Below are 12,624 nucleotides of genomic sequence, written 5' to 3' on the forward strand. Positions count from 1 at the left end.
ACAGAGGATGGACTCACGTCTTCTACCTTGTACAGGTGACTTCCTGCAGACACTTCTGGAAAGAGAAAACAGAAGTTTTCTTCCACACAATAAACTAAAATAAAAATGACTTAAGGAATACATAATCCTAACAGCTTGTTACTGTGTATCCTATGTTCCACTCTCCCGTCCTCCTTCACAAATCTTGTCAAAACCTTCAGAGGGAGATACTTCTTGTCCCCATTTTACAGTTGAGGAAATTGAGGCAGAAGAAGTGAGGGATTCCCTAAGTGGCACAGTGTTAGAGCCAATACCTAACTCTGTCGGAGGCCAAGGTCACTCTTGATTTGGTCACAGCCCCTCGAGAGTTTCAACAGCATGGTGGCTACCCCATTATAATGCCTTTCAGCTAAGGATGTCACAATTTTTCATCCATGAAGAATTACCGCCTTCTTAAAAACCTAGAAACTGACACTTCTAAAAGCAAGTATGTTTCCAAACTTGGAGTTAATGATAAAGCTGGATAAACACAAGAGACTCCCTGTTACCTTGCCTACGTTATCAATACGTGACTTAGGCTTGGGTGCCAAGTCAAATTTCTCCAGAACTATATTCTTAGTGGTAACTTATTAAAGAGTAAATCAAACTTTGCTCTAAGAGAACAGTAAATACACCCACTTTTCATACGATGCTGGACCCTGATTCCACTTCCTGGTTCCACTGTTGACTCAGGTCATATCTGAGATAAGTGACTGCACATTCAGTGCCCCCAGGTGCCCCCCAGGAGCGCTGGAGGTGGGAGTGCCGTCCCCAGTGCACCTGCAAGCTTCAGAAAGGAGCATCAGACAGAGGGTGACGCAGGTACAGGGGGTAGCTGCTTGGCCTGCAGCTCTCTTTTCAAGAAAGGGGGTCACTTACTTGTCACATCACCAATAATACCCTCTTTGCTGTTTTGGGGCTCTGAATTCCATGATTATGGAGACTGAGGTGGGCAGGGCTGCACCTTTGGACTCCAATGGCAGGGAGGATAAAAATAAGTTGACAAGAGTCAGCTCTAATCACACAGTGAGCATTTTCAAGGAAACAAATAAAAATAGCCAAAAGTGGGTCAACACTGACACCAGGGTTAGAGACAGGAAATTTGGGCAGAGTCCTGGGTAGAGGGATAGTTTATTTTATAAGTACAAATCCATACTAGCTTTCTGATCTGACTCCCTGTTTTCCCTTCTCTTCTTTTCCTCTGGGTCTTTTGAATACACAGGACACACACTCACAGAGAACAGTGCGATGTTGAATCCTTGGTTTATCTTCTCAAGTCCAAACACTCTCCTTTTCCCTGAGGCTGAAGAGAAAGAAGAGAAACCTAAAAAGAACCCACACGAGAGACAGGCAGCGAGGACAATGCAATATACACTTTTCCTCAATTAAGGGTTTCTGCCAACCAGGAAGAACGCTCTCACTACTAAAGTGGCTGACCTGCCTGACCACAATACAATCACACACATGTCCAGTGCTCATATATAACACAGCACACACAACACTCAGACAGTACATATACATGGTACTCATGTGTATACACAGTTCCCATGCACAAACAGCACACACACATACAATACATACATGCTGCTCATGCACACACACAGTTCCTATGAAGAAACACAGCACATACCCAATAGAAACCCCATACACAACCCCATGTACATGCACACAGTAGCCATGTACACACAGTACCCATGCACACACATATGACACATGCACACACCCAGAACTCATGCACACACAATAGACACACATAACCCAGAAAGCGGCTGCTGCTTTCACTGTAACCTTAAGATCTTGCAGTGCTTTATAAGCTCCCACACTTGGCAGGATTTCATTTCCCTGTGGTCTCAGTGATGTGATTGGGGCAGATTTTTGGTCTTACCAAGAAAAGAGAGGAGAGCAATGAAGTCTAATGCGCAGTTATCCCAGGCTGACATCAGAGCCACAACAGGAATCAGCAAGGTGGGCTTGTTTGGTGAGAATCGGCATATCTGACTGGTAATTTGCTGGAGCACTAAAATATACATTTCTTACAATGTTATTTTCTTAGAATTCATTGAAAAATCAAAGAAGTTCTCCAACTGGGCAAAATAGCATAGATGACAAACAGATATGCATGTATACATGCACATGTATGCATCCACACACATACTTAACACGTGTGACAGTAAGCACAGCTGGGTTCTGGGAGAAATCTGGGTGTGGAGAGGGTTCCTGTGTGCCCTCTCTCTCCTGAGGAGGAGTGTGAGAAGTGTCAGCCTACTTCCAGTTGTCTCACCGGAACTTCCAGGTCAGCCAGGAGAGCAGGGCCCCTTCTGAAGTGCAGTGCCAAGGCAGAATGTTGCCAAGGCCTAGGACAGCTGCACACATGTGGCCAACAGCATTTTCTGTCCTCTGGTCAGTCCACCCTGTCACACAGGAATGGCATCTGTCTTGTTTATCTCAGCACAAACATGGTTACTAAGAACATTTGGTCAACAGGGTTAGGTTTCCAGAAGGACCTTGCATTTACCTGGGCTTTAAACTCCCAGAAGGCAAAGGATACAGAGAGTGTTTTTCAAACGTGATACAATTTTTAAAGATCTGCTTGTTATAAATCTGGCCTCAAGGTAGATTAATCAAATATAGACCCACTGAAATATCTGCAAAAACAGATGATTTTGTTTTTAGCTTGGGGTTTTCAGGGCAGGATTTTGTGGGAGTGGGAGGGAAGCTGCCCTCTCAAGATAAACCCCTTAAGAGCATGGGCAAATTTCCCTTTTTGATTACGAGGTTTCTTTTTTTGTTTTGTTTTTTTTAAAATGACAAAGTCACACAGAGAGGAAATGAAAAGGGAAATTTTTAGACTTCTCATCCGTCCAGAAAGCCCCGGGCTGGTTTCAGACTGTTGGGGTAACTGTCGGGCCTGTGGTCACCGCACAGCAATCCCAGGAGGCCTTGCATCACCAACCATTAGATCAATAAGGAAGTACAATCACGAAACCACAGCCAGCCCTTTTCTAAGCCCACATGTTGCTCTAGAGAGTTTTTAAACAAGAAACTTTCCTGTTTTTGAAACCTGCAAATCCACAGGTCTTATGGGTTACTCAAATTAACTTATCAACCACGGGCGTGAATTTCAAAACTGCTTACTCCAGCCTTGCCCTCCCTCGCTGCAGACATCCATCTACTCACCAGAATCATGTTGCCAACTGCTGATACAGAAGAAAAACATACTGGTTATACATTAAGCTTTACAGTTAGAATATCTAAGCTAGACCCTGTCCAAACGACACTGATTCAGATAACCACACAGAAAAAAACACAGCAGAAACCATTTTGCAGTCAGATCAGTGCTGTATGAAGCAGCAGAATATCTTTTCATGCTAACACACACATGCTCATGTCCATACAGTGTACAAAATCACCACAATTCATAGGAAACTGTTACATTTGTCATAGGATGTACAGCAAATCTATTGGAAATTTTAAAATACAGCCAAAAGGCATCCCAAACCACTAATGAGGCTCCTGGAAAAATAAATGGAGAAAAGCATGGGGACATGGATGAAAGACATAAACCATCTGATCCAAACCCTCCACAGTATGTAAGACAGACTTGTTTTTCTCTTGAGCAAATGAAAAGATTCCAATTACAGAGGGCACTACAGAACTGATGAGGTAAATCCACAAACTCCTCTCTTTCCTGCCCAACACAGAAGCTCAAGAGATGGGACAAACCTAACAACCCCATTTGATAGCCATCTCTTGGTTCTGCTTCTTCCTTGGCTGGGGGCAACTTGGCATTATTCAAGCAATACCTACAGAATTCATACTGAGCTCCAGTGCTAGAAGCATGGGCCCTCACAGTGCAGACCTGAAATTAACACAGGGATTTCCAGAAAGTGGTGCAGCTTCTGTTTTCAGGAACTGCCCAATCAGAGCAAGGATGAACATCAGTAAACTTGATTCTGCAGCTAAGATCAGTGACCTCTACACTGACTTCATAGAATCCACATGGCAAAAATAAATCTAGCACACACTTATCTAACCTTACACTTTTTGGTCTTTTGGGGTTAAAATCAACACTTAGCTTATCCAGAAAACACACATCTTCCAAAAACAGCCTTCTCTCAGTTTGAGCATGCTGGTATTTTGTTTATCTTATTTTATTCTTCTGCATTCCAATAAATCTGTTAGCACTGACATGTTGAGACAGACCCTATAAAGCTACTATATTGTGATTTTTATGTTTGTGGGAGGGTTCCTTCAACATATTAAAAATTCTCTTTCGAATGAAATGTTGAGTGTAAAACAGACAATACTAAGACGTGTCAGAAGTAAATCTCTCAAAGATTATGACTAACCCACTGTGGCAAAGCACAATGAATCTTTGGGGGAAAGCATAATAAAATAAAAAAATTCCAGAGAATTCCAGACTTCCCACATAGGCCAAGCAGATATATTTCATTGTAATACTTGGTAAATAGTCATTTTGTATGGAAAAGCGTCCCATTCTTCAAAAATGTTTTAAAAACCATATCCTTTCCATTCCGCCTTTGGAAAAGCCATTGCTACAAAACTAACAGTATGTGAACAGGTTTCTGATTCCTGCAGACTGTGGCGATTTAGGACTCAGGCCTAAACACTTTAGCCTGGCTTAGACGGAGCTTGCAGGACAATTGCCCAACATCCTCACTTTGGCTGCACAGCACCACCCTGTGCTCTCTCTCCAGGGCAGAAACATTGCCCAATTAAGAAATGTTGCCTCTCTGGTTGTACACCACCATGACACCCGTCACTAGGCCTTGCCACCAGACCTGCTTCCAGGACTGCATGTTCCCTGCTATCCTGGGCCTGGAAGCTCAGATGCCAATAAGGGCACTAGGTAATGGGTACTTCTGACAAAAGACCCTGCAGTAGGGCTTCCCGTCGCTTGCAAAAGTTCTCCATGAGGGGCCAGCCCTGTCCCTTCAGACCAACAAAGCACAGAGAAAAATAATATGTATGGCCAAATATGTCTGCTAAAAGTTCCTCATAGTGTTGAATGTTCACTCAACTTCTTTATTTTGAATAACAAATACCCTGAAAGGTAGTAATGCTATTCTGGGGATGTTTATAGAGTTTGCCTGGAAGAATAGTATTTTTTTTTAATCAAAGTAATTTTTTAAAATTTGTAGCTATCCTTGAAAGTATGACCTCCAACTGCAAGTATTAAATACTTGTAAGCGAGTCTTCTCAAGCTTCTTTTTTCTCTTTTCATTTCTATTGTGAAAATTTTCAAATCATTCAAAGGAAAAGCAGATTGTAAGATGAAGCTCCTTATACCCATCACCCACATCAGTAATTATCCAGATTTTTCCACATTTTCTTCACTTGTCATTTTTGGGGTCTTTTCTTTTTTTTCTCCTTGCTGGACTGTCTTAAAGAAAATCCCAACCTGCATGTCATTCACCCCTCTTTACTGTAGTACGCACCGTTGGCATGCATGAACATTTCCTTATGTAGCCACAACTCCATTAGGGTCTCTTTTCAAAGCAGCACAAGAAGTTTAATTTATGGAGATCACAAATGGTACAGGGACATTGCTCTTACAATAGCATTTCCAGTGACCACAACAGAGAGACTCAAAAAGGACTAAGTCTCAAAGCCACTTGGGCAGTTTTGATGGTGTGTTCTAGAAGACTGAGTGAGATCACTCAACAAGGGGTGATGATGACAAGGCGTTTGAATAAGTGAAAAAAGGCAGCCTTTCTAAATAAGGGTATTTACACATGCAATTTTAAATATGCATGTAATTAAATCAGTAAATTAAATCTTATAACCAGAAATTTGACTATTTTACTTGCATCATTAAAAGTGTACACATTCAAGCTGGCCAAGGAAAAAAACACACAAGACTTTTGTAACCTGCTCATTGGGAAATGGGGTGTTGCTTCAGATTTGGAGTCACATTGTGGTATCTTCAACCCATTGCCTACCAGCCTCTGCCAAGCCTGCTCAGTAAACAATGTCTTAATGAGAGCATTTCTTGAGTGTCTCCTAGGTACCAAGTACCGCGCCAAGCCCTGAGCACACATGTGCGTGCCAGCCTTCTGCGGGATGGCCTACTATCCCCTTATTTCTACAGGGAGAAAAGTAAGGCTTCAAGCAAGTGAGTTATTCTAAGGAGGAGATGGAAGTAGAATTGGAGTCTGTCTTATTTTGCTCTACGGTGCTTTCTCCCTTCCTCCCCAAGTAGCCAGTTAGGTCCACCCTGAGTCATGGGGCAATATTGAGGTTTCCATTACAGCCTTAAATTAAGGAGAACTGGGTGGCTGAGAGGTCTGGGCCTGCCCAATTCACCATATAGCCATTATCTCTGGCTATAATAGTCTGGTGATAAACAATGATGACACCACCAAATAGTCTCTCAAATTCTGCTAAGACAGCAAAATTAGTCAAAGCATCTGCAGAAAGGCTCAGTGGTACCGACAGCTGGATGGACTGGAGCTTCCACCAGGTTGTGTTTCCCTTGCTCATGTCTGATGGGACAGCTGCCTATTCAGCGTTCCCTCTCAATTTGATAGCTCTTCCTCGCCACCTCCTCTGGTCTTAACTCACCATAAGAGGAAGAAAAGAGACACCCAAAGGCCACTGTGCTATGGGGCCGCACACACAGGTCAGTGCTGAACAGGAAAACAAAAACTCAGGGACGCTGTTTACCACCATCTCTGCCTGGGGGTGGAGGAATCCCCAACAAGAGCACTAACCTTTCTTCACTGCAGCGTCTTTATTGTTTAAATGCCATGCTGGGGGACCACAGCTGAAACAGCCAAACAATATTATCCACTTAAGGTGAAAAACGCCATATAAACGCTACTGAGGCTGGACTTACAAGAGTCACATATGGTTTTAGGAAAAGCACCCCAGTGCATCAGCTAACAGTAAAAACATGCAGGAGGAAACTGATCTGGCTGCAAATGAACTGAAAATTGATAAACATTTAGTTGCTAAGGCCGTGTTTATTATTTTTTACTAGGATAACAACTCATATCGCCTTGCCCAGAAAGCAGATTGGACTCTACTCCATGTGGGTGGTGGCATCAGTATTTCTTTAGCCTCGGGTTACACACGCCAGCCCCATTGTTACTTGTAAACAGGCCCTGGGGTCCAGACTGCACAGCTGGGGGCGCTTCTGGGAAGCAATGTCAGGGCTTCAGTGAGGACAGGTTCAGGTGACCAACACACCAAAAGCATGACTCGCTTGCGGGAGCTCAGGAGATAGGGCCGCACCCCCAACCTGGGGGTCACGCATTTCCACGAAAGAGATTGCCACATGGGCCAGAGAATTGCTCCTACCCCGCAAAGTCAGTGGGGCTGCTAGGAAGCAGCTTCTGGGCAGAGCAGGGGCGATTGCGGGATGGGGCTCAGGGATGAGAGCACAGCTGGGCAGAGTCTGGGAGGACGCAGAGAGCACCCACAGGGTGGTGCCGGGCCCTGCCAGCTGGGGCGCCCTGGCCACGTGGCAGCCTGGCCGGGGTGCCCACCGCGGGGAGGTTCTGTAGGCCGCCCCACCCTGCGGGCTGAGTTGTTCTTGTGGAAATCCCCTCTGTTTCAGGGAATTAGGTAGTTTTCAAACTCCCCACGATTAATGGCCCTTTAGTCCAGGGAGAACAGCACCAAACAAAATGGACTGCAGGCTACAGGTTTCAAAACAGGCTGCTCAGTTTCTAGTAAATTAGAGGGAGTGGGTGGCGGAGGAACCATTCTGCTACTCTGACAGGGCCTTCCTTGATGTCAGCAAGCTGTCACCTGATTCCCCACCCCCACATACCTGCCCCTTTCCTTTTCCCCCTCCCCTCTGCTCATAGGAAGCAGACAGATGGCACAGAGTAGCTCTGGAAAATGGCTCATAGTCTCTCAACATAGCTTACAGGCTCCCAAAATTCCCACATTTTCAAAAATGAGGGGTGAGGGTTCTGGGGGACACTCAACCACCATCTAAACTGGCAAGCCAAAACTTGTGACTCTAGTGGAGAGGAGAGGTCACTGGAAAGCTAACAGGAGCCACCACTGGGTGTATTCCTCCTCCATCTGGCCCGACACAGATCACACTGTCTCCTGTGAGCCTGAGACAGAGTCCTGGAGGGCAGGCCCTGCCCCACTGCCTGAGTCACTGCCTCCCGGCCCATGACTCCCCTCATCCCCACACCTCTTCCATCTCCACTCATCAGAGACAGCAACAGCTGCCCCCATGTTAATGCAGAATGAACCAGCGATTTTCAACCCGTGTGCTGCAAGAATTTTTGAAAACATGCAGTACCTGACTATTTTAGTCAGGGGCACTGACCTCTTTTCCCTTAATTGTCAAATTAAAAATGAAAACAGCCAACACAGCAATAGCCATGCAGTGTGAATGAATCAAAATACCTAGTTATTTTTGTCAGATCAACAAAAAAATTCTATATTTTTTGGTGTGCCATGAGATGGAAAAGGTTGAAAATCACAGATCTAGGACAACAGTTCCTAGACTGGGTCAGCATTTGGGGCCTGAGCCTGAAATATTTTTGTTTTCCCTCTAACTTTTTTCCTTCCAGCCAGGTGTTTCAGCAGGCACAGGGTAAACACTCCATGGCAGGGGTAACTGGCAGTCAGTCACATAGTGGGTGCTGGGGGAAAGGGCAACTGCCTCCGTGGCTCTTAGTGCCACGCAGCCTCAGCAAGACCCTGGGTGTTGAGAGTAACCTGACTCTGTCATGCTTTGTCCAGGCAGCTCTTTAAAAGCAGGCCGGGAAGCAGGCTTCCAGGCAGAGGAGGGGAGGGAGCAGGCCAGGGGCAGGTGGTGGCTCCTCCCTCAGCCCTTTTCTGCTCTGGACAGCAGACTCAGAGGGCCTTGGAAAAGGGAGCACTTTGTAAATGGGAGCCCCCAAACACTCTGCAGCATGAGTGAAATGCATGTTGCAGTGAAAAAAATACACGTGCGCACACACACACAATGAGTGAGGTCACACAAATGTATTCAGCAATGTGACCTGAAACCTGAGAACCCCGTGTAGGGGGGCAGAGGAGGGGGCTCTGCATGGAATGTCGTAAGTGTGTTACAGCGCTTCAGCCAAGCACAGGCTGAGCACACCAAGCAGCTCTTTAGCAGAAATGTTGGGAGACAGCTGAAAGAGCAAGTGAATGAATAAAAGGAATGAATTTAAACACAAAGAAAGCAAAAGGAGCCCAAACTTTCCAGAGGTTGAGGAAGATGGGGTGGGAGCATGTCTGGGGGTAAAAACCATTTGTTTTGAAAGAGAACAGACTTCTAAAGTGTAAACATAAAGCAGGAGTCTACGTCAGAATAAGTGACAATAACATTAGCTTGTATGTACTAAACGTGTCCCATGTGCCAGACATTGAGAGTGCCTTCACACATCATTTTGTTTAGTTCTTATGGCACCCTCAGGGGGCAGGAACCAGTGTGAGGGCATGTTGGCTCTTTGGGGCAGCAAAAAAGCAAACCCTGGACCCCAAGGATTTAGGAGGACTTGAAGCCATTTTCCAATAAGAACAACGCAGGCAAATCTCCAAAGTTGGTCTCATTGGGCCTTGTTATAGCTCTGCCTACTTGATCTTGCCTCCACTGTGGTTCCTGCTGAGAAGGGACCCTTGCTATCTTGTTGACTTACCTGTGGAGACCCTTAAGGCAGGATGGAGCTCTGATGTCCAGGCAGCAGTGACTGGTCACCTCCCTCTGCTCTGCTGCTCCTACAAAAACACCAGACCTTCTGAGAAAGCCCCATGAGCCTTGCATTTGCTCCTTGCTAGACCATCTTGGGGCTGTCAGGGAGCCCAGTCCAACCTTCTGGGACATTAAGGGACTCAGGTTAGCAGAAATGACACCATGGGGCCTGTCCTCAGTGGGCCTCCAGGCCTCTCTCACCTTTGAGAGCAGAACAAGGTACAAAGGTTTCACCTGATTGAAGTGTTGATGCAGCCAGGACCCCCTGCAGGATGGGGATCCTGTCCTCCACACATCTTACTCTTTTTGTTCTCAAAGAGCTTTCCTTCATCATGGTCTGCATGTCACTGTGCTGAAAGCATCTTCTTTATTTCAACAATCCACACAGCCCTGACACTGCAGATGTGCATTTAGTAATATGTCCCATGTGGGCATACCTGTAATTCTCGTCATCTCATGTGAAAGGCTCACCTGAGAGGTGGGTGGGCTCTACTGATAAGGCACCTGGGGAAGGAGCCCTGCTTGAACACAGTTTGTTTGCTGCTGGGCACCAGGACATAGCAGAGTGACTGTCAACCTGAGCTTCCTTCCTACTCAAGCAGCCTGGACCCCACCCTCACCCACCTCACACATCCCAACGATGGATTCCCGTCACCCACCCACTGACATTCCATTAAAAATATGGACTATTGACAAGTTCTGTGACACTGCCCTGTAACTTAGCAGGAGTGTAATCTACCTGAACAAAAGGACAGAACACTCAGCCTCTGCCAGGTGGTTGGGCAAAGGCTTTGTGCGCTGTTTGGCTCATAGCATACAGACCAGTCTGTGCCCATGTGATGGTTTCAGAGATAAAGCCAATGCCCCAATGTCCTCCTGACACAGCAAGTTGTTAGCCTCTGCTAGCACGTCCCTGGAAGGAGGGACAGGTAATGGCCAGCACATGCTCTTCACAGCCAGACACTCAGTTCGAAACCTGGCTGTCTGGACTTCTGTGCCTTGAGCTTGTCCTCTGCAAAATGAAGATAACTACTTGAGGGGCTGATGCATATAAAGCCTCAGACATACCATAGATCCTTCATAACTTGAATCCATGTCAACCGAATTTGGTAACAGCAACAATTTTCGCAGTGACTTGTTACTGAAGACAATACTAGCTACAACTGGCTGAGTGGTTTCTATGATCTGTGTGTGTTAAATGCATTATCTCGACTTGCACTAGCTCTACAAGGTAGGAATTATCATGCTCATTTTACAAATAAGGAATATGAGGCTCAGAGCACTTAGGTAACTTGCCCAAAGTCACACAGCCAGGTGGTGGCAAAGAGATGACTTCCATGGAGGTAAGCCATGCTTCACTGCATGCTGGCCAGCAGTGCTCCCGTCTCAGCACTCTGCTGCCTCCCGATGTGATGCACTCAGCTCCAACAGAGCTTGGGTCTCATGACAGCGCAACATAGTAAGCGCCAAGTGATCTTGCAAAAGGCTATGACCACGTGTGTGTGTGCCCCCTCAACCAAGGGCAACACTTTTAGCCAGTATAGCAGTCTACCAAAGACTTATGTTCAAAACCTGCCAATTGAAAAGCTCTGATTTGGCAGGATGGACCTCAGCCTAGAGCAAGGTAGGAATTGGCAAGAGCCATTCAAAAGGACTGTGACTCGTTCACTGACCAATAATAATGTTCAGTAAACCAGCCAACCCATTGGGAAGCATCTGTGGACATTCAAGTAATGATACATTCATTTTAAGTGGTTGGGAAGGGAGGGCAATATATAAAACCCATTTCTGCATGAACAGAGACTTATCCTGTCCCTCCTGGGAAAGCAGTGCCCACCAGCCCAACAATGTTGACTTGAACAGAGAGCCTGCCCCTTGCAAAACCACAAATATCCATAGGTAACTGTAATATAAATGTGACCACAGGACAAGTAGGTGTGAAAATGTCAGCTCTGAATGGTGAGAAGCATGGGTCTGCTCCTTGGCCCTCCATGCCCTTCTTCAGCTTCTTAGCATTGGAGACTGCTTTTGAGTATTTCCTTCTATAGCCACACTTGTTAAGAAGCCAGGAACCTGAGACTGGAGTGGCCTTGGATGTCATTCTCTGTTGCAAAAGTCCAAAATTCCTTTGCTGAATCAGACCACATCACATACCAACTATGAGTCACACACAAGCAAACAAGCCACTATTGGGAAGAGAGATAATGGGGTGATGTTTATCAGTGGCTACATCTTAGTAAAGGACAAGCATTGCCTAATCACTGGTCGTATTCATATACATTACCTTCCAGACCATTGCTTGCTAGCTCATGGGATAGTTTGTAACTATCAATATTTACAGAGCCAGGTACATAACAACAGCCAAGCCGGCTAGATGTCTCCAAGGATGAGTCATGCTCCATGAAGCCTTTTATCTAAGGATCACAGCTCCATTGGCTGGAGCAGCTAGAAGTCATCAGGTCATTGAAAAACACACACATGCTAACCAACATTTATGAAATCAAAGCATGGGGGAGAAGGCATGAGTTTGAAAGCACACAGACCTGTCTTTTCTTATCTGCTCACTAATGAATATAGCTCTGGGGCTGGGGGGAGTGGCAGAGAGATGACAACAAGAGCCCAAGTCGGACCCCCACTTGCAGTAAGACACATGATAACTATCCTGCTGACACTGTGGCCTTGGCTGGAGAAGGAGAAGGCACCTGCCTCGTGTCAGATACACACCAAGGAAGGAGGGTTTAGAGCCAGGCTGACCACCAGCCTGGTTATTTGAGTAAGCAAAGTAGACCCATCTGCCCAAGTAGAAACCCTTAACTCCAATCAAGCATTGCAAGGTAATTTCTTTGGGTTTTGAAACCTTAGTTGTTCAAGAGTTACTCATTGAAAATGCAGGCAACCTCCAGAGCAGGGCACAC

The 12,624-nt window shown here is 45.7% G+C and overlaps 1 long non-coding RNA gene across 1 annotated transcript; it reads right to left on the minus strand.

The window, feature by feature from the left end:
- Positions 1-777: 777 nt before the first annotated feature.
- On the minus strand, positions 778-10,132 carry LOC136403550 (uncharacterized). Its single transcript, XR_010751151.1, has 4 exons — positions 9,944-10,132; positions 9,657-9,735; positions 1,904-2,035; positions 778-1,321 (listed from the first exon to the last, which is right to left on the minus strand). It is a non-coding gene; the product is annotated as an uncharacterized lncRNA (long non-coding RNA).
- Between the last annotated feature and the right edge of the window lie 2,492 nt (positions 10,133-12,624).

Source organism: Saccopteryx leptura, chromosome 1 (genome assembly GCF_036850995.1).
Source record: "Saccopteryx leptura isolate mSacLep1 chromosome 1, mSacLep1_pri_phased_curated, whole genome shotgun sequence".
NCBI lineage: Eukaryota > Metazoa > Chordata > Mammalia > Chiroptera > Emballonuridae > Saccopteryx > Saccopteryx leptura.